Source organism: Triticum aestivum, chromosome 2D, assembly GCF_018294505.1.
Source record: "Triticum aestivum cultivar Chinese Spring chromosome 2D, IWGSC CS RefSeq v2.1, whole genome shotgun sequence".
Lineage (NCBI taxonomy): Eukaryota > Viridiplantae > Streptophyta > Magnoliopsida > Poales > Poaceae > Triticum > Triticum aestivum.
In genome coordinates, this window is record NC_057799.1 from 143,495,731 (window position 1) to 143,516,780 (window position 21,050).

Sequence of the window (21,050 nt, forward strand, 5' to 3'; positions counted from 1 at the left end):
ACCTTGATAAAGTTTTGAAGAAGTTCAAAATGGATCAGTCAAAGAAAGGGTTCTTGCCTGTGTTACAAGGTGTGAAGTTGAGTCAGAATCAAAGCCCGACCACTACAGAAGATAGAGAGAAAATGAAAGTCATTCCATATGCCTCAACCAGAGGTTCTATCATGTATGCTATGCTGTGCACCAGACCTGATGTGTGCCTTGCCATTAGTTTGGCAGGGAGGTACCAAAGTAATCCAGGAGTGGATCACTAGACAACGGTCAAGAACATCCTGAAGTACTTGAAAAGGACCAAGGATATGTTTCTTGTTTATGGAGGTGATGAAGAGCTCGTCGTAAATGGTTACGTCGATGCTAGCTTCGACACTGATCTAGATGACTCTAAGTCATAGACCGGATACGTGTTTATATTGAATGGTGGAGCTCTCAGTTGGTGCAGTTCCAAGCAGAGTGTCATGGTGGGATTTACATGTGAAGCGGAGTACATAGCTGCTTCGGAAGCAGCTCATGAAGGAGTCTGCATGAAGGAGTTCATATCCGATCTGGGTGTAATACCTAGTGCATTCTGGTCCAATGAAAATCTTTTGTGACAACAGTGGAGCAATTGCCTTGGCGAAGGAATCTAGGTTTCACAAGAAGACTAAACACATCAAGAGACGCTTCAGTTCCATTCGTGAAAAGGTCAAGGACGGAGAGATAGAAGTTTGCAAAATACGTATGGATTTAAATGTAGCAGACCCGTTGACTAAGCCTCTTCCGCGAGCAAAACATGACCAGCACCAAGACTCCATGGGTGTTAGATTCATTACAATGTAATCTAGATTATTGACTCTAGTGCAAGTGGGAGACTGAAGGAAATATGCCCTAGAGGCAATAATAAAGTCGTTATTTTATATTTCCTTATTAATGATAAAGGTTTATTATTCATGCTAGAATTGTATTGATTGGAAATTAACTTAAATACATGTGTGAATACATAAACAAATATCATGTCCCTAGTAAGCCTCTACTAGACTAGCTCGTTGATCAAAGATGGTTAAGGTTTCCTAACCATAGACATGTGTTGTCATTTGATAATGGGATCACGTCATTAGGAGAATAATGTGATGGACAAGACCCATCCGTTAGCTTGGCATAATGATCGTTCAGTTTATTGCTATTGCTTTCTTCATGTCAAATACATATTCCTATGACTATGAGATTATGCAACTCCCGGATACCGGAGGAATACCTTGTGTGCTATCAAACGTCATAACATAACTAGGTGATCATGAAGATGCTCTACAGGTATCTCCGAAGGTGTTTGTTGAGTTGGCATAGATCGAGATTAAGATTTGTCACTCCGAGTGTCGGAGAGGTATCTCTGGGCCCTCTCGGTAATACACATCATAAGAAGCCTTGCAAGCGAAGTGACTAATGAGTTAGTTGCACGATGATGTATTACGGAACGAGTAAAGAGACTTGCCGGTAATGAGATTGAAATAGGTATGAAGATACCGACGATCGAATCGCGGGCAAGTAACATATCGATGGACAAAGGGAATTATGTATGTTGTCATAACGGTTTGACCGATAAAGATCTTCGTAGAATATGTAGGAGCCAATATGGGCATGCAGGTTCCGCTATTGGTTATTGACCGGAGAGGTGTCTCGGTCATGTCTACATACTTCTTGAACCCGTAGGGTCCGCACGCTTAACGTTCGTTGACGATATAGTGTTATATGAGTTATATGATTTGGTGACCGAATGTTGTTCGGAGTCCCGGATGTGATCAGGGACATGGTGAGGAGTCTCGAAATGGTTGAGAGGTAATGATTGATATATATGATGATGGTATTCAGACACCGGAAGTGTTTCGGAGAAAACCGGATAGTCATCGGAGTACCGGAGGTGGTACCGGTCACCCCCGAGAGAGCATTGGGCCACAAGAGGGGAGCACACCAGCCCATCAGGGGCTGGCGCGCCCACCAGGGCAGCCGCCCAAGTGGGGAAGGAAAGGGCGGAGGATTCGGCCTCCCCTTCCTTCTCTCTTCCCCCTTTTCCTTTCATCTCCAGCAAATAAGGAAAGGGGGCGCCACTTGGGGAGGACCCCAAGTAGGATTCGGCCTACTTGGCGCGCCCTCCTAGCTGCTCCCTCCTCCCCCACCTATATATATGTGGGAAGGGGGCGCCTAGCACAAGCACATCAATCCCTTAGCCGTGTGCGGTGCCCCCCTCCACCATTTACACCCCCGGTCATATTATCGTAGTGCTTAGGCGAAGCCCTGTGGAGATCACTTCACCATCACCACGCCATTGTGCTATCGGAACTCATCTACTACGTTACCATCTTGCTGGATCAAGAAGGCGGACGACATCACCGAGCTGAACGTGTGCAGAACGCGGATGTGTCGTGCGTTCGGTACTTGATCTGTTGGAGCACGAAGAAGTTCGACTACATCAACCGCATTGTTTAAACGCTTCCGCTTATGATCTACGAGGGTATGTAGACACACTCTCCCCCTCGTTGCTATGCATCCCCATGGATAGATCATTGCGTGTGCGTAGAATTATTTTTTCCATGCTACGTTTCCCAACAGTACACCACCAAGCTGCAAGAAAGGAATGGTCTTTACCAAGAGCCAAAAAATTCCATGTATGCAGTCTATGAGATTGACAAAAACTCATACACATATACGAAGGCTACTGCAAAACCAACATTGAAACAACTACAGAATCTACACTGAAGCTATGGTAGTCTCACTTGCACAGAATCCTTATACGCATTGAAACTTCAGAATCCTTATACGTACTGAAAATCCTACTAGAGTTACACTGAATTCTGTAGTAGTTTACACAATCTGCTAAATTGAACCTCCTGCTATAGAATCTACACATATACGCACTGACCAAGAACCAAAATAGGACGATCTAGTCTCGTGTGTGCTTGGCTTGCCCACTTGGCCCATTAGCCTCGACTTTTTGGATCGGGTCAGTGACCTAGCGGGCTGACCCGGCCCATTCCCATCTTGAATTTGTGCTAAGAGATCATCTCTTAAATAAGAGAAGACACACCTTTTCATATGGATTCTCTCTCCTCCACCTCAACATTTGTCCTATGTGGCACACCTAAGATAGCATCATTGTACATGCCCTAAGTTTAAACCTTAAGTGCAACTTCATTTTGTGCTAGAAATGATAGATCAATTATAGTCTGCATCTTCTTCTGAATCTCTTTCAGATAGAGTTCAGGAAACTGATGCTCGTACAATGGCATTGTCAGTTGTTGCAATTGTGCATGACACTGATGCACCTATTATGCAAATAGTTATATACATTGACAATGAACCATACACATTCTTTGTTGATTGCGAAAGCACTCATACCCATTAGATCATTATTTTGTGTTTGAAGTCACATGTGTTTTTGCCAATAACACCATTTTAATTTAAGTTTGTTGGGGTCACTTCGATGCAGTGTAATTACTACATTCCTTCATGCAAATGCACATGCAATGATCATAACTTTTATTAAACAATTAGATTGCTACCACTAGGATCTTAGATGGCATTCTAGGCTTGATTTGTTATATGTCCATAGCCCAATACAAATTCAATGGGAACACAAATAGATGTCACTCTACAAGAAAGGGCAGTTAATTGCCTTGCAAGAGTTTATTACTAATGAAGTTGCCCGCACTATCATATCAATTTATTTATTACTTAAGTCAACCTCCTATTTACCAGTTATTCTGGAGTTGCTTCATTGATTTCCAATTCTTTTTAGTACACCTGAAGGATTGCCTCCTTGTAGGGCCTATGATCATGTTTGTCCTATCATTCCTAGTGATCATCATGTCTCCACTCAATCTTAGAGAGTTGCACCACACCTGAAAGATGAGATGGAGTCACATGCCACTAAATTACTTAAGTAAATCATGATTAGGTAGAGCAAAAATGTTTCTCCCCTCTAGGGTTACTTGTTAAGAAGGACAATAATTGGTGCATGGTTGTTGACTGGAGGAACTTAAATGCATTAACTGTTGAATGAAAGTGTCCTCTTCCAGTTACAGATGAACCGTTGGATGATTTGCCTCATGCTTGTTGGTTTCCAAGGTAGAGATAAAGGTGGGTTATCACCAATTAAGATTAACTATAGGAGAAGAGTTCAAAACTGCACTTTAGACCCACAATGGTCACTTTGAGGTCACAATGATGGCCTTTGGATTGACTGGTGCACCTGGTGTCTTTCAAGGAGCAATGAATAATACCATAATTCCAGTTTTGCGCAAAGGGTGCTCGAACTTCTGTGATGATATCCAGTTTCGCGCAAGAGTGCTCTAGTTTCTGTGATGATTCCTTATCAACAGTTAAACCATAATGGACCATTTGTTGCATACTGAACAAGTTTTGCAATTACACTCTTCTCATCGTAGAAAGAAGATGTCCAAGTGTTCTTTTGCTCAATGGGAAATTGCTTATTTGGGACATGTTATCAGTGGATCTTGATTGAGTACATACCCTAGTAAGATGTTGTTATTTCTAGTCGGTCCACACCTTCCAATAAGAGGATTCTTAGGTCTCTTTGGGTATTATAAGGAGTTCATAAATCACTATGGCATCATCAGCAAGCCATTAACTAATCTTCTCAAGAAGGACTCTCTTCTTTTGTGGACTCCTTTGTGCAGCGATCGCCAGCTAACTTGGAGGATACGATGGAGTGCGATTCTAATTGAGTCGGTAAAAATTATTAGCATGGGTGATCATATCTGTTTTATCAAGAACAATTAAACCACCATGGCTAGTTATGGCATGGATGGCTGCCTTATCCATGGGTCATTGAAGAACCCACAACAGGAGAACCCCAAGCCTCGCAAGAAGTTCACAGTAGGAGCTCACATCACCCTCAACCCCCCAAGGAAGAAGAGGTTTCTTGGAGATCCCAATGAATCCTCATCCATGTCCCATCAAGGATCATGTCCGTCAGAGGTACGTGCTAATGGTTCACTAATCCAGCGTGAGTTTTTACGTGATCACATCAAGGAGATGGAGGAAAATATTGCTTAGGGCACCAAGACACCTTTGGCAACGAGTTTGAGGGTCACCGCAAACATGGAAGATATGGTGGATGTGCTCAAGCTTCACATCACTAACTTAGAGGAGTCCAATAAATTCCTTCGTGCGACAATCACCCACTTCCACACACCTGCACCTGCCAAGAACCCTAGTATAGACAATAAGGGGGGTGAATGAATCTCATTGGCTTATAATGTTAATATTGGGAGATTTTGAAGCACTTGTATCTTCTTTATCGCCTTACGTGGTGATTCCTAGTTAAACTTGAATTTGCTTTCATTGAATAAAGTGGGTCATCTAGTTCCTTTTTTATGAAGGGAAGAATTTTATCCAATGAGTAATGGAGAGCATTCATGAACAGTTTTGTTGCATCACCTTGAAAATTATATTAGATGCACGATCAAATGTGTGTTAGTGTATTTTCACTAGTTTATGATTCTAAGTCTTTATATCTCCGGTGTCTGTTGGGTAGTAAAGGTGAGCAATTACATGGAATAGGTTACTTTAATTTCAATTGTCCTCTTTAAAGTTATGAAAAGAAATTGAAAGATCGGTGTGTGACATTATCCAACCATTGAATTAAATTAAATAGAGCAAGTAGCACCAAGGTCAAACTTTCTAAATAAATTAGGCCTTTTCAAAAAACCCGATCTTAAACAAAGACGCATCCTTAGCTTGCATGTCACATGTTAAAGTAAACAAATGTGACATGGGCACATAACATTGCCTTTCAAAGAAAGCGGGGATAGTAACCTAGTGTTTTGAAAAAAGTAGTACATTTGCTAATCGATAGAGTAGCAGAGGTGTTGAAGCCTTCATGATCATCTTGATATTACGAATAGAAGGAAATATGCCCTAGAGGCAATAATAAAGTTCTTATTTATATTTCCTTATATCATGATAAATGTTTATTATTCATGCTAGAATTGTATTAACCGGAAACTTAGTACATGTGTGAATACATAGACAAACAGAGTGTCCCTAGTATGCCTCTACTTGACTAGCTCGTTAAAAAAAGATGGTTAAGTTTCCTAACCATAGACATGTGTTGTCATTTGATGAACAGGTTCACATCATTAGAGAATGATGTGATGGACAAGACCCATCCATTAGCTTAGCATAATGATCGTTTAGTTTTATTGCTATTGCTTTCTTCATGACTTATACATATTCCTCTGACTATGAGATTATGCAACTCCGAATACCGGAGGAACACTTTGTGTGCTATCAAACGTCACAACGTAACTGGGTGATTATAAAGATGCTCTACAGGTGTCTCCGAAGGTGTTTGTTGAGTTGGCATAGATCAAGATTAGGATTTGTCACTCCGTGTATCGGAGAGGTATCTCTGGGCCCTCTCGGTAATGCACATCACTATAAGCCTTGCAGGCAATGTGACTAATGAGTTAGTTGCGGGATGATGCATTACAGAACGAGTAAAGAGACTTGCCGGTAACAAGATTGAACTAGGTATGAGGATACCGACGATCGAATCTCGGGCAAGTAACATACCGATGACAAAGGGAATGACGTATGTTGTTATGCGGTTTGACCGATAAAGATCTTCGTAGAATATGTAGGAGCCAATATGAGCATCCAGGTTCCGCTATTGGTTATTGACCGGAGATGTGTCTCGGTCATGTCTACATAGTTCTCGAACCTGTAGGGTCCGCACGCTCAACATTCGATGACGATTTGTATTATGAGTTATGTGTTTTGGTGACCGAAGTTTGTTCGGAGTCCCGGATGAGATCACGGACATCACGAGGAGTCTTGAAATGGTCGAGAGGTAAAGATATATATTGGAAGGTTATATACGGACACCGGAATGGTTTCGAAGAAAATCAGGGATTTTCCGGAGTACCGGGAGGTTACCGGAACCCCCCGGGAAAGTTATTGGGCCCATTGGGCCATAGTGGAGGAGAGGAGGCAGGCCAGGGGAAGTGGCGCGCGCCCCCCTTGCCCCAATCCGAATTTGACAAGGGGAGGGGGCGCGTCCCCCCTCTTTCCTTCTCCCTCTCTCTCCCTTCCCCTTTCCCTCTCCGTTGGAAGGAAGGAGGGGGGCCGAATCCTACTTGGACTAGCAGGAGTCCAAGTTTGGCTCCTCCCTTGGCGCGCCCTCCTTGTCTGCTAGCCTCCTCCTCCCCCTCCTTTATATACGTGGCCAGGGGGCACTCCAAAGCACAACAGTTGTTTCTTAGCCGTGTGCGGTGCCCCCCTCCACGGTTTACCACCTCGGTCATATTGTCATAGTGCTTAGGCGAAGCCCTGCATGGATCACATCACCAACACCGTCGCCACGCCGTTGTGCTGACAGAACTCTCCCTCGACCCTCTACTGGATCAAGAGTCTGAGGGACGTCATCGTGCTAAACGTGTGCTTAACACGGAGGTGCCGTACGTTCGGTACTTGGATCGGTTGGATCGTGAAGACGTTCGACTACATCAACCGTGTTACTAAACGCTTCCGCCTTCGGTTTACGAGGGTACGTGGACACACACCCCGTCTCGTTGCTATGCATCTCCTAGATAGATCTTGCGTGATCGTTGGAAAATTTTGAATTACTACGTTTCCCAACAGTGGCATCCGAGCCAGGTCTATGCGTAGATGATATATGCACGAGTAGAACACAAAGAGTTATGGGCGATAATAGTCATACTGCTTACCACCAACGTCTTACTTTGATTCGGCGGTATTGTTGGATGAAGCGGCCCGGACCAACATTACATGATCATGTTCATGAGATTGGTTCGACCGACGTGGTTCGCACACAGGTGGCTAGCGGGTGTCTGTTTCTCCAACTTTAGTTGAATCGAGTTTGACTACGGCCGGTCCTTGTTGAAGGTTAAAACAGCACACTTGACAAAAAATCGTTGTGGTTTTGATGCGTAGGTAAGAATGGTTCTTCCTAGAAGCCCGTAGCAGCCACGTAAAACTTGCAACAACAAAGTAGAGGACGTCTAACTTGTTTTGCAGGGCATGTTGTGATGTGATATGGTCAAGACGTGATGAGATATAAATTGTTGTATGAGATGATCATGTTTTGTAAAAGTTATCGGCAACTGGCAGGAGCCTTATGGTTGTCGCTTTATTGTATGAAATGCAATCGCCATGTAATTGCTTTACTTTATCACTAAGCGGTAGCGATAGTCGTAGAAGCAATAGTTGGCGAGACGACAACGATGCTACGATGGAGATCAAGGTGTCAAGCCGGTGACGATGGAGATCATGACGGTGCTTTGGAGATGGAGATCAAAGGCACAAGATGATGATGGCCATATCATGTCACATATTTGATTGCATGTGATGTTTATCTTTTATGCATCTTATTTTGCTTAGTACGGCGGTAGCATTATAAGATGATCCCTCACTAAATTTCAAGGTATAAGTGTTCTCCCTGAGTATGCACCGTTGCTACAGTTCGTCGTGCCGAGACACCACGTGATGATCGGGTGTGATAAGCTCTACGTTCACATACAACGGGTGCAAGCCAGTTTTGCACGTGCAGAATACTCGGGTTAAACTTGACGAGCCTAGCATATGCAGATATGGCCTCGGAACACTGAGACCGAAAGGTCGAACGTGAATCATATAGTAGATATGATCAACATAGTGATGTTCACCATTGAAAACTACTCCATCTCACGTGATGATCGGACATGGTTTAGTTGATATGGATCACGTGATCATTTAGATGACTAGAGGGATGTCTATCTAAGTGGGAGTTCTTAAGTAATATGATTAATTGAACTTTAATTTATCATGAACTTAGTACCTGATAGTTTTTGCATGTCTATGTTGTTGTAGATCAATGGCCCGTGCTACCGTTCCTTGAATTTTAATGCGTTCCTAGAGAAAGCTAAGTTGAAAGATGATGGTAGCAACTACACGGACTGGGTCCGTAACTTGAGGATTATCCTCATTGCTGCACAGAAGAATTACGTCCTGGAAGCACCGCTAGGTGCAAGACCCGCTGCAGGAGCAACTCCGGACGTTATGAACGTCTGGCAGAGCAAAGCTGATGACTACTCGATAGTTCAGTGTGCCATGCTTTACGGCTTAGAATCGGGACTTCAAAGACGTTTTGAACGTCATGGAGCATATGAGATGTTCCAGGAGTTGAAGTTAATATTTCAAGCAAATGCCCGAATTGAGAGATATGAAGTCTCCAATAAGTTCTATAGCTGCAAATGGAGGAGAATAGTTCTGTCAGTGAACATATACTCAGAATGTCTGGGTACCACAACCACTTGACTCAACTGGGAGTTAATCTTCCTGATGATAGTGTCATTGACAGAGTTCTTCAATCACTGCCACCAAGCTATAAAAGCTTCGTGATGAACTATAATATGCAAGGGATGGATAAGACAATTCCCGAGCTCTTCGCGATGCTAAAGGCTGCGGAGGTAGAAATCAAGAAGGAGCATCAAGTGTTGATGGTTAACAAGACCACTAGTTTCAAGAAAAAGGGCAAAGGGAAGAAGGGGAACTTCAAGAAGAACGGCAAGCAAGTTGCTGCTCAAGTGAAGAAGCCCAAGTCTGGACCTAAGCCTGAAACTGAGTGCTTCTACTGCAAAGGGACTGGTCACTGGAAGCGGAACTGCCCCAAGTATTTGGCGGATAAGAAGGATGGCAAAGTGAAAGGTATATTTGATATACATGTTATTGATGTGTACCTTACTAATGCTCGTAGTAGCGCCTGGGTATTTGATACTGGTTCTGTTGCTCATATTTGCAACTCGAAACAGGGGCTACGGATTAAACGAAGATTGGCTAAGGACGAGGTGACGATGCGCGTGGGAAATGGTTCCAAAGTTGATGTGATCGCCGTCGGATGCTACCTCTACATCTACCGTCGGGATTAGTTTTAGACCTAAATAATTGTTATTTGGTGCCAGCGTTAAGCATGAACATTATATCTGGATCTTGTTTAATGAGAGACGGTTATTCATTTAAATCAGAGAATAATGGTTGTTCTATTTATATGAGTAATATCTTTTATGGTCATGCACCCTTAATGAGTGGTCTATTTTTGTTGAATCTCAATTGTAGTGATACACATATTCATAATATTGAAGCCAAAGATGCAAGGTTAATGATGATAGTGCAACTTATTTGTGGCACTGCCGTTTAGGTCATATTGGTGTAAAGCGCATGAAGAAACTCCATGCTGATGGGCTTTTGGAATCACTTGATGCTTGCGAACCATGCCTCATGGGCAAGATGACTAAGACTCTGTTCTCCGGAACAATGGAGCAAGCAACTGACTTATTGGAAATAATACATACTGATGTATGAGGTCCGATGAGTGTTGAGGCTCGCGGTGGGTATTGTTATTTTCTGACATTCACTGATGATTTGAGCAGATATGGGTATATCTACTTAATGAAACATAAGTCTAAAACAATTGAAAAGTTTAAAGAATTTCAGAGTGAAGTGGAAAATCATCGTAACAAGAAAATAAAGTTTCTACGATCTGATCGTGGAGGTGAATATTTGAGTTATGAGTTTGGTCTTCATTTGAAACAATGTGGAATAGTTTCGCAACTCACTCCACCTAGAACACCACAGCGTAATGGTGTGTCCGAACGTCGTAATCGTACTTTATTAGATATGGTACGGTCTATGATGTCTCTTACTGATTTACCGCTGTTGTTTTGGGGTTAGGCTTTAGAGACGGCTGCATTCACGTTAAATAGGGCACCATCTAAATCCGTTGAGACGACACCATATGAACTGTGGTTTAGCAAGAAAACTAAGTTGTCCTTTCTTAAAGTTTGGGGTTGCGATGCTTATGTGAACAAGCTTCAACCTGATAAGCTCGAACCCAAATCGGACAAATGTGTCTTCATAGGATACCCAAAAGAGACTGTTGAGTACACCTTCTATCACAGATCCGAAGGCAAGATATTCGTTGCTAAGAATGGATCCTTTCTAGAGAAGGAGTTTCTCTCAAAAGAAGTGAGTGGGAGGAAAGTAGAACTTGATGAGGTAATTGTACCTTCTCCCGAATTGGAAAGTAGTTCATCACAGAAATCAGTTCTAGTGATTCCTACACCAATTAGTGAGGAAGCTAATGATGATGATCATGAAACTTCAGATCAAGTTACTACCGAACCTCGTAGGTCAACCAGAGTACGATCCGCACCAGAGTGGTACGGTAATCCTGTTCTGGAGGTCATGTTACTTGACCATGACGAACCTACGAACTATGAGGAAGCGATGATGAGCCCAGATTCCTGAAATGGCTTGAGGCCATGAAATCTGAGATGGGATCCATGTATGAGAACAAAGTATGGACTTTGGTTGACTTGCCGATGATCGGCAAGCCATAGAGAATAAATGGATCTTCAAGAAGAAGACTGACGCTGACGGTAATGTTACTGTCTACAAAGCTCGACTTGTTGCGAAAGGTTTTCGACAAGTTCAAGGAGTTGACTACGATGAGACCTTCTCACCCGTAGCGATGCTTAAGTCTGTCCGAATCATGTTAGCAATTGCCGCATTTTATGATTATGAAATTTGGCAAATGGATGTCAAAACTGCATTCCTTAATGGATATCTTAAAGAAGAGTTGTATATGATGCAACCAGAAGGTTTTGTCGATCCTAAAGGTGCTAACAAAGTGTGCAAGCTCCAGCGATCCATTTATGGACTGGTGCAAGCCTCTCGGAGTTGGAATATACGCTTTGATAGTGTGATCAAAGCATATGGTTTTATACAGACTTTTGGAGAAGCCTGTATTTACAAGAAAGTGAGTGGGAGCTCTGTAGCATTTCTAATATTATATGTGGATGACATATTGTTGATTGGAAATAACACGAATTTTGGATAGCATAAAAGGATACTTGAATAAGAATTTTTCAATGAAAGACCTCGGTGAAGCTGCTTATATATTGGGCATCAAGATCTATAGAGATAGATCAAGACGCTTAATTGGACTTTCACAAAGCACATACCTTGATAAAGTTTTGAAGAAGTTCAAAATGGATCAGTCAAAGAAAGGGTTCTTGCCTGTGTTACAAGGTGTGAAGTTGAGTCAGACTCAATGCCCGACCACTGCAGAAGATAGAGAGAAAATGAAAGTCATTCCCTATGCCTCAGCCATAGGTTCTATCATGTATGCAATGCTGTGTACCAGACCTGATGTGTGCCTTGCTATACGTTTAGCAGGGAGGTACCAAAGTAATCCAGGAGTGGATCACTGGACAGCGGTCAATAACATCCTGAAATACCTGAAAAGGACTAAGGATATATTTCTCGTTTATGGAGGTGACAAAGAGCTCGTCGTAAATGGTTACGTCGATGCAAGCTTTGATACTGATCCGGATGACTCTAAGTCACAAACCGGATACGTATTTATATTGAATGGTGGAGCTGTCAGTTGGTGCAGTTCCAAACAGAGTGTCGTGGCGGGATCTACGTGTGAAGGGGAGTACATAGCTGCCTCGGAAGCAACAAATGAAGGAGTCTGGATGAAGGAGTTCATATCCGATCTAGGTGTAATACCTAGTGCATCGGGTCCAATGAAAATCTTTTGTGACAATACTAGAGCAATAGCCTTGGCGAAGGAATCCAGATTTCACAAGAGAACCAAACACATTAAGAGCCGCTTCAATTCCATCCGCGATCAAGTCAAGGAGGGAGACATAGAGATTTGCAAAATGCATATGGATCCGAATGTTGCAGACCCGTTGACTAAGCCTCTTCCACGAGCAAAACATGATCAGCACCAAGACTCCATGGGTGTTAGAATCATTACTATGTAATATAGATTATTGACTCTAGTGCAAGTGGGAGACTGAAGGAAATATGCCCTAGAGGCAATAATAAAGTTGTTATTTATATTTCCTTATATAATGATAAATGTTTATTATTCATGCTAGAATTGTATTAACCAGAAACTTAGTACATGTGTGAATACATAGACAAACAGAGTGTCCCTAGTATGCCTTTACTTGACTAGCTCGTTAATAAAAGATGGTTAAGTTTCCAAACCATAGACATGTGTTGTCATTTGATGAACGGGATCACGTCATTAGAGAATGATGTGATGGACAAGACCCATCCGTTAGCTTAGCGTAATGATTGTTTAGTTTTATTGCTATTACTTTCTACATGACTTATACATATTCCTCTGACTATGAGATTATGCAACTCCTGAATATCGGAGGAACACTTTGTGTGCTATCAAACGTCACAACGTAACTGGGTGATTATAAAGATGTTCTACAGGTGTCTCCGAAGGTGTTTGTTGAGTTGGCATAGATCAAGATTAGGATTTGTCACTCCGTATATCGGAGAGGTATCTCTGGGCCCTCTCGGTAATGCACATCACTATAAGCCTTGCAGGCAGTGTGACTAATGAGTTAGTTTTAGGGATGATGCAATACGGAACGAGTAAAGAGACTTGCCGGTAACGAGATTGAACTAGGTATGAGGATACTGACGATCGAATCTCGGGCAAGTAACATACCGATGAAAAAGGGAATGACGTATGTTGTTATGCGGTTTGACCGATAAAGATCTTCGTAGAATATGTAGGAGCCAATATGAGCATCCAGGTTCCGCTATTGGTTATTGACCGGAGATGTGTCTCGGTCATGTCTACATAGTTCTCGAACCCGTAGGGTCCGCACGCTTAACGTTCGATGACGATTTGTATTATGAGTTATGTGTTTTGGTGACCGAAGTTTGTTCGGAGTCCCGGATGAGATCACGGACATGACGAGGAGTCTCTAAATAGTCGGGAGGTAATATTGATATATTGGAAGGTTATATACGGACACCGGAATGGTTCCAAAGAAAATCGAGGATTTTTCGGAGGACCTGGAGGTTACTGGAACCCCCCGGGAAAGTTATTGGGCCTATTGGGCCATAGTGGAGGAGAGGAGGCAGGCCACGGGAAGTGGCGCGTGCCCCCTTGCCCCAATCCTAATTGGACAAGGGGAGGGGGCGCGACCCCCCTCTTTCCTTCTCCCTCTCTCTCCCTTCCCCTTTCCCTGTCCGTTGGAAGGAAGGAGGGGGGGGCGAATCCTACTTGGACTAGGAGTCCAAGTAGGACTCCCCCTTGGCGCGTGCTCCTTGGCCGCCGGCCTCCTCCTCCCCCTCCTTTATATATGTGGCCAGGGGGCACCCCAAAGCACAACAGTTGTTTCTTAGCCGTGTGCGGTGGCCCCCTCCATAGTTTACCACCTCAGTCATATTGTCGTAGTGCTTAGGCGAAGCCCTGCGCGGATCACATCACCAACACCGTCGACACACCGTCGTACTGACAAAACTCTCCCCCGACCCTCTACTGGATCAAGAGCTCGAGGGACGTCATCATGCTGAACGAGTGCTGAACACGGAGGTGCCATACGTTCGGTACTTGGATCGGTTGGATCGTGAAGACGTTCGACTATATCAACCGCGTTGCTAAACGCTTCCGCGTTCGGTCTACGAGGGTACGTGGACACACTCTCCCATCTCGTTGCTATTCATCTCCTAGATAGATCTTGCGTGATCGTTGGAAAATTTTGAATTACATCGTTTCCCAACACGAATGTGCTAATACTCAGTGTGATCATGTATGTCATGTGGGTTTCAATTCATGCGATAGACTCATTCATTTACTTTTATCCGCACCTCTTGAACTTGATGACCTTGTTCTTACAAGCTGCAACATTTGCTTGGATTCTAGCAAAATTTTAAGCTTGGGGGAGTTGATGAGTCTATTTTGTGTGTTTATTGACACCTTTTATTTTGTTCCTTGGTGTTAGGATTCTTTGGATTGCCGTGATCGCGCACCCTTTTATCTATTTTGGATGGGATTTTTCCCGCGGGAGTATTTGGAGGCACAAGGAAAGAATCCCAATGATATAGTGCAAAAATTATGTTAATTGGGATAATAAAGGCTTACCATAAAATAATAAATAAAGGGGGGAAGAAATATGTGCAACATAGAAGACCAGGGCGATCGACGGTGCATGATACAACCACGCGCGCTCGTACCGCCGATCGTACCACTCGCCACTGCCACCGCCTTCCCCTGTATTTTACCCCTGTGCAATCGGATCGGGGGAAGAACGACCACAACCACAAAAAACTGCTCCAAAACAAAGAACCCTAGCCTCCGAAAGGAATCCAGAGGGGGAATTGACAAAAGGTCTCCGCTGCAGCAGCAACCCATCGAGAGGGCAACTCATGAATTGTGGGTTTATGATCTGAACACTTATGAATATTAATTGAGTCTTCTTTGAACTCTTTTATGTATGATTGTTATAGCTTTGTATTTCTCTCCGATCTATCTGTTTGATTTGGCCAACTAGATTTATTTATCTTCAGTGGGAGAGGTGCTTTGTAATGGGTTCGATCTTGCAGTGCTCTATATCCCGGTGACAAAAAGGGACAAGACACATATTTGTATTGTTGCCATTAAGGGTAAAACAATAGGGTTTATTCATATTAATTGGATTTACTTTGTCTACATCTTGTCATCTTGCTTAACGTGTTACTCTGTTTTATACTTAATACCCTAGATGCATGCTGGATAGCGGTCGATGGGTGGAGTAATAGTAGTAGATGCAGGAAGGAGTCGGTCTACTTGTCTTGGACGTGATGCCTATATACATGATCATTGCCTTGAATATCATCATAACTATGCGCTTTTCTATCAATTGCCCAATAGTAATTTGTTCACCCACCGTATATTATATGCTCGAGAGAGAAGCCTCCAGTGAAAACTATGGCCCTCGGGTCTACTTTTATCATATATAAAAACACAAAAATACCTTGCTGCAATTTTCTATTCTATTTTATTTTATCTTTATAATTTATCTATCTATTAGTACGAGATTTAATCCTTGCAAGTAGCTGCCAAGGGGATTGACAACCCTCTTGTTTGCGTTGGGTGCAAGTATTTACTTTTGTGTGTGCAGGTGTTGTTCACTAGTCTTTGTGTGATTCTCCCACTGGATTGATAACCTTGATTCTTAACCGAGGGAAATACTTATCTCTATTGTACTGCATCATCCTATTCTCTTCGGGGAAATCCCAACGCGGCTCATAATGAAGGAAATATGCCCTAGAGGCAATAATAAAGTTATTATTTATTTCCTTATATCATGATAAATGTTTATTATTCATGCTAGAATTGTATTAACCGGAAACATAATACTTGTGTGAATACATAGACAAACAGAGTGTCACTAGTATGCCTCTACTTGACTAGCTCAATGATCAAAGATGGTTATGTTTCCTAGCCATTGACATGAGTTGTCATTTGATTAACGGGATCACATCATTAGGAGAATGATGTGATTGACTTGACCCATTCCGTTAGCTTAGCACACGATCGTTTAGTATTCTGCTATTGCTTTCTTCATGACTTATACATGTTCCTATGACTATGAGAATATGCAACTCCCGTTTACCGGAGGAACACTTTGTGTGCTACCAAACGTCACAATGTAATTGGGTGATTATAAAGGTGCTCTACAGGTGTCTCCGAAGGTACTTGTTGGGTTGGCGTATTTCGAGATTAGGATTTGTCACTCCGATTGTCAGAGAGGTATCTCTGGGCCCACTCGGTAATGCACATCACTTAAGCCTTGCAAGCATTGCAACTAATGAGTTAGTTGCGGGATGATGTATTATAGAACGAGTAAAGAGACTTGCCGGTAACGAGATTGAACTAGGTATTGAGATACCGATGATCGAATCTCGGGCAAGTAACATACCGATGACAAAGGGAACAACGTATGTTGTTATGCGGTTTGACCGATAAAGATCTTCGTAGAATATGTGGGAGCCAATATGAGCATCCAGGTTCCGCTATTGGTTATTGACCGGAGACGTGTCTCGGTCATGTCTACATAGTTCTCGAACCCGTAGGGTCGGCACGCTTAAAGTTTCGATGATAGTTATATTATGAGTTTATATGTTTTGATGTACCAAAGGTTGTTCGGAGTCCCGGATGTGATCACGGACATAACGAGGAGTCTCAAAATGGTCGAGACATGAAGATTGATATATTGGACTACTATATTCGGACACCGGAATAGTTCCGGGGGTTATCGGATATATACCGGAGTACCGGGCTGTTACCGGAACCGCCCCGGGGGGATTAATGGGCCTACATGGGCCTTAGTGGAGAAGAGGAGGGGCGGCCAGGGCAGGCCGCGCGCTCCCTCCCCCTCTAGTCCGAATTGGACAAGGAGGGGGGTGGCGCCCCCCTTTCCTTCTTCTCCTCCTCCTCTTTCCCCCCTTCTCCTAATCCAACAAGGAAGGGAGGGAGTCCTACTCCCGGTGGGAGTAGGACTCCTCCTGGCGCGCCCCTCTCCTGGCCGGCCGCCTCTCCCCCCTTGCTCCTTTATATACGGGGGCAGGGGGGCACTCCAAAGACACAACAATTGATCTGTTGATCTTTTAGCCGTGTGCGGTGCCCCCCTCCACCATAGTCCACCTCGATAATACTGTAGCGGTGCTTAGGCGAAGCCCTGTATTGGTAGAACATCATCATCGTCACCACGCCGTCGTGCTGACGAAACTCTCCCTCAACACTCGGCTGGATCGGAGTTCGAGGGACGTCATCGGGCTGAACGTGTGCTGAACTCGGAGGTGTCGTCCGTTTGGTACTTAATAGGTCGGATCGTGAAGACGTACGACTACATCAACCGCGTTGTGCTAACGCTTCCGCTTTCGGTCTACGTGGGTACGTGGACAACACTCTCCCCTCTCGTTGCTATGCATCACCATGATCTTGCGTGTGCGTAGGAATTTTTTTGAAATTACTACGTTCCTCAACAGTGGCATCCGAGCCTGGTTTTATGCGTAGATGTCATATGCACGAGTAGAACACAAGTGAGTTCTGGGAGATATAAGTCATACTGCTTACCAGCATGTCATACTTTGGTTCGGCGGTATTGTTGGATGAAGCGGCCCAGACCAACATTACGCGTACGCTTACGCGAGACTGGTTCTCACGACGTCCTTTGCACACAGGTGGTTGGCGGGTGTCAGTTTCTCCAACTTTAGTTGAACCGAGTGTGGCTACGCCCGGTCCTTGCGAAGGTTAAAACAACACCAACTTGACAAACTATCGTTGTGGTTTTGATGCGTAGGTAAGAACGGTTCTTGCTAAGCCTGTAGCAGCCACGTAAAATTTGCAACAACAAAGTAGAGGACGTCTAACTTGCTTTTGCAGGGCATGTTGTGATGTGATATGGTCAAAACATGATGCTAAATTTTATTGTATGAGATGATCATGTTTTGTAACCGAGTTATCGGCAACTGGCAGGGGCCATATGGTTGTCGCTTTATTGTATGCAATGCAATCGCCCTGTAATGCTTTACTTTATCACTAAGCGGTAGCGATAGTCGTAGAAGCATAAGATTGGCGAGACGACAACGATGCTACGATGGAGATCAAGGTGTTGCGCCGGTGACGATGGTGATCATGACGGTGCTTCGGAGATGGAGATCACAAGCACATGATGATGATGGCCATATCATATCACTTATATTGATTGCATGTGATGTTTATCTTTTTATGCATCTTATCTTGCTTTGATTGACGGTAGCATTATAAGATGATCCCTCACTAAAGTATCAAAGTATAAGTGTTCTCCCTGAGTATGCACCGTTGCGAAAGTTCTTCGTGCTGAGACACCACGTGATGATCGGGTGTGATAGGCTCTACGTTCAAATACAACGGGTGCAAAACAGTTGCACACGCGGAATACTCAGGTTAAACTTGACGAGCCTAGCATATAACAGATATGGCCTCGGAACACGGAGACCGAAAGGTCGAGCGTGAATCATATAGTAGATATGATCAACATAGTGATGTTCACCATTGAAACTACTCCATCTCACGTGATGATCGGACATGGTTTAGTTGATTTGGATCACGTGATCACTTAGAGGATTAGACGGATGTCTATCTAAGTGGGACTTCTTTAATAATATGATAATTTAACTTAAATTTATCATGAACTTAGTACCTGATAGTATTTTGCTTGTCTATGTTGATTGTAGATAGATGGCCCGTGCTGTTGTTCCGTTGAATTTTAATGCGTTCCTTGAGAAAGCAAAGTTGAAAGATGATGGTAGCAATTACACGGACTGAGTCCGTAACTTGAGGATTATCCTCATTGCTGCACAGAAGAATTACGTCCTGGAAGCACCGCTGGGTGCCAGACCTACTGCAGGAGCAACACCAGATGTTATGAACGTCTGGCAAAGCAAAGCTGATGACTACTCGATAGATCAGTGTGCCATGCTTTACGGCTTAGAACCGGGTCTTCAACGACATTTTGAATGTCATGGAGCATATGAGATGTTCCAGGAGTTGAAGTTAATATTTCAAGCAAATGCCCGGATTGAGATATATGAAGTCTCCAATAAGTTCTACAGCTGCAAGATGGAGGAGAATAGTTCTGTCAGTGAGCATATACTCAAAATGTCTGGGTATAACAATCACTTGATTCAACTTGGAGTTAATCTTCCGGATGATAGCGTCATTGACAGAATTCTTCAATCACTGCCACCAAGCTACAAGAGCTTCGTGATGAACTATAACATGCAAGGGATGGATAAGACGATTCCCGAGCTCTTCGCAATGCTAAAAGATGCGGAGGTAGAAATCAAGAAGGAGCATCAAGTGTTGATGGTCAATAAGACCACCAGTTTCAAGAAAAAGGGCAAAGGGAAGAAGAAGGGGAACTTCAAGAAGAACGGCAAGCAAGTTGCTGCTCAGGAGAAGAAACCCAAGTCTGGACCTAAGCCTGAGACTGAGTGCTTCTACTACAAGCAGACTGGTCACTGGAAGCGGAACTGCCCCAAGTATTTGGCGGATAAGAAGGATGGCAAGGTGAACAAAGGTATATGTGATATACATGTTATTGATGTGTACCTTACTAATGCTCGCAGTAGCACCTGGGTATTTGATACTGGTTCTGTTGCTAATATTTGCAACTCGAAACAGGGACTACGGATTAAGCGAAGATTGGCTAAGGACGAGGTGACGATGCACGTGGGAAATGGTTCCAAAGTCGATGTGATCGCGGTCAGCACGCTACCTCTACATCTACCTTCGGGATTAGTTTTAGACCTGGATAATTGTTATTTGGTGCCCGCGTTGAGCATGAACATTATGTCTGGATCTTGTTTGATGCGAGACGGTTATTCATTTAAATTAGAGAATAATGGTTGTTTATTTATATGAGTAATATCTTTTATGGTCATGCACCCTTGAAGAGTGGTCTATTTTTGTTGAATCTCGATAGTAGTGATACACATATTCATAATATTGAAGCCAAAAGATGCAGAGTTAATAATGATAGTGCAACTTATTTGTGGCACTGCCGTTTAGGTCATATCGGTGTAAAGCGCATGAAGAAAATCCATACTGATGGACTTTTGGAACCACTTGATTATGAATCACTTGGTACTTGCGAACCGTGCCTCATGGGCAAGATGACTAAAACACCGTTCTCCGAAACTATGGAGCGAGCAACAGATTTGTTGTAAATCATACATACAGATGTATGTGGTCCGATGAATATTGAGGCTCGTGGTGGATATCGTTATTTTCTCACCTTCACAGATGATTTAAGCAGATATAGGTATATCTACTTAATGAAACATAAGTCTGAAACATTTGAAAAGTTCAAAGAATTTCAGAGTGAAGTTGAAAATCATCGTAACAAGAAAATAAAGTTTCTACGATCTGATCGTGGAGGAGAATATTTGAGTTACGAGTTTGGTCTTCATTTGAAACAATGCAGAATAGTTTCGCAACTCACGCCACCCGGAACACCACAGCGTAATGGTGTGTCCGAACGTCGTAATCGTACTTTACTTGATATGGTGCGATCTATGATGTCTCTCAAGCATAACCCCCTTTCCTTCTTCTCCTCCTCCTCTTTCCCCCCTTCTCCTAATCCAACAAGGAAGGGAGGGAGTCCTACTCCCGGTGGGAGTAGGACTCCTCCTGGCGCGCCCCTCTCTTGGCC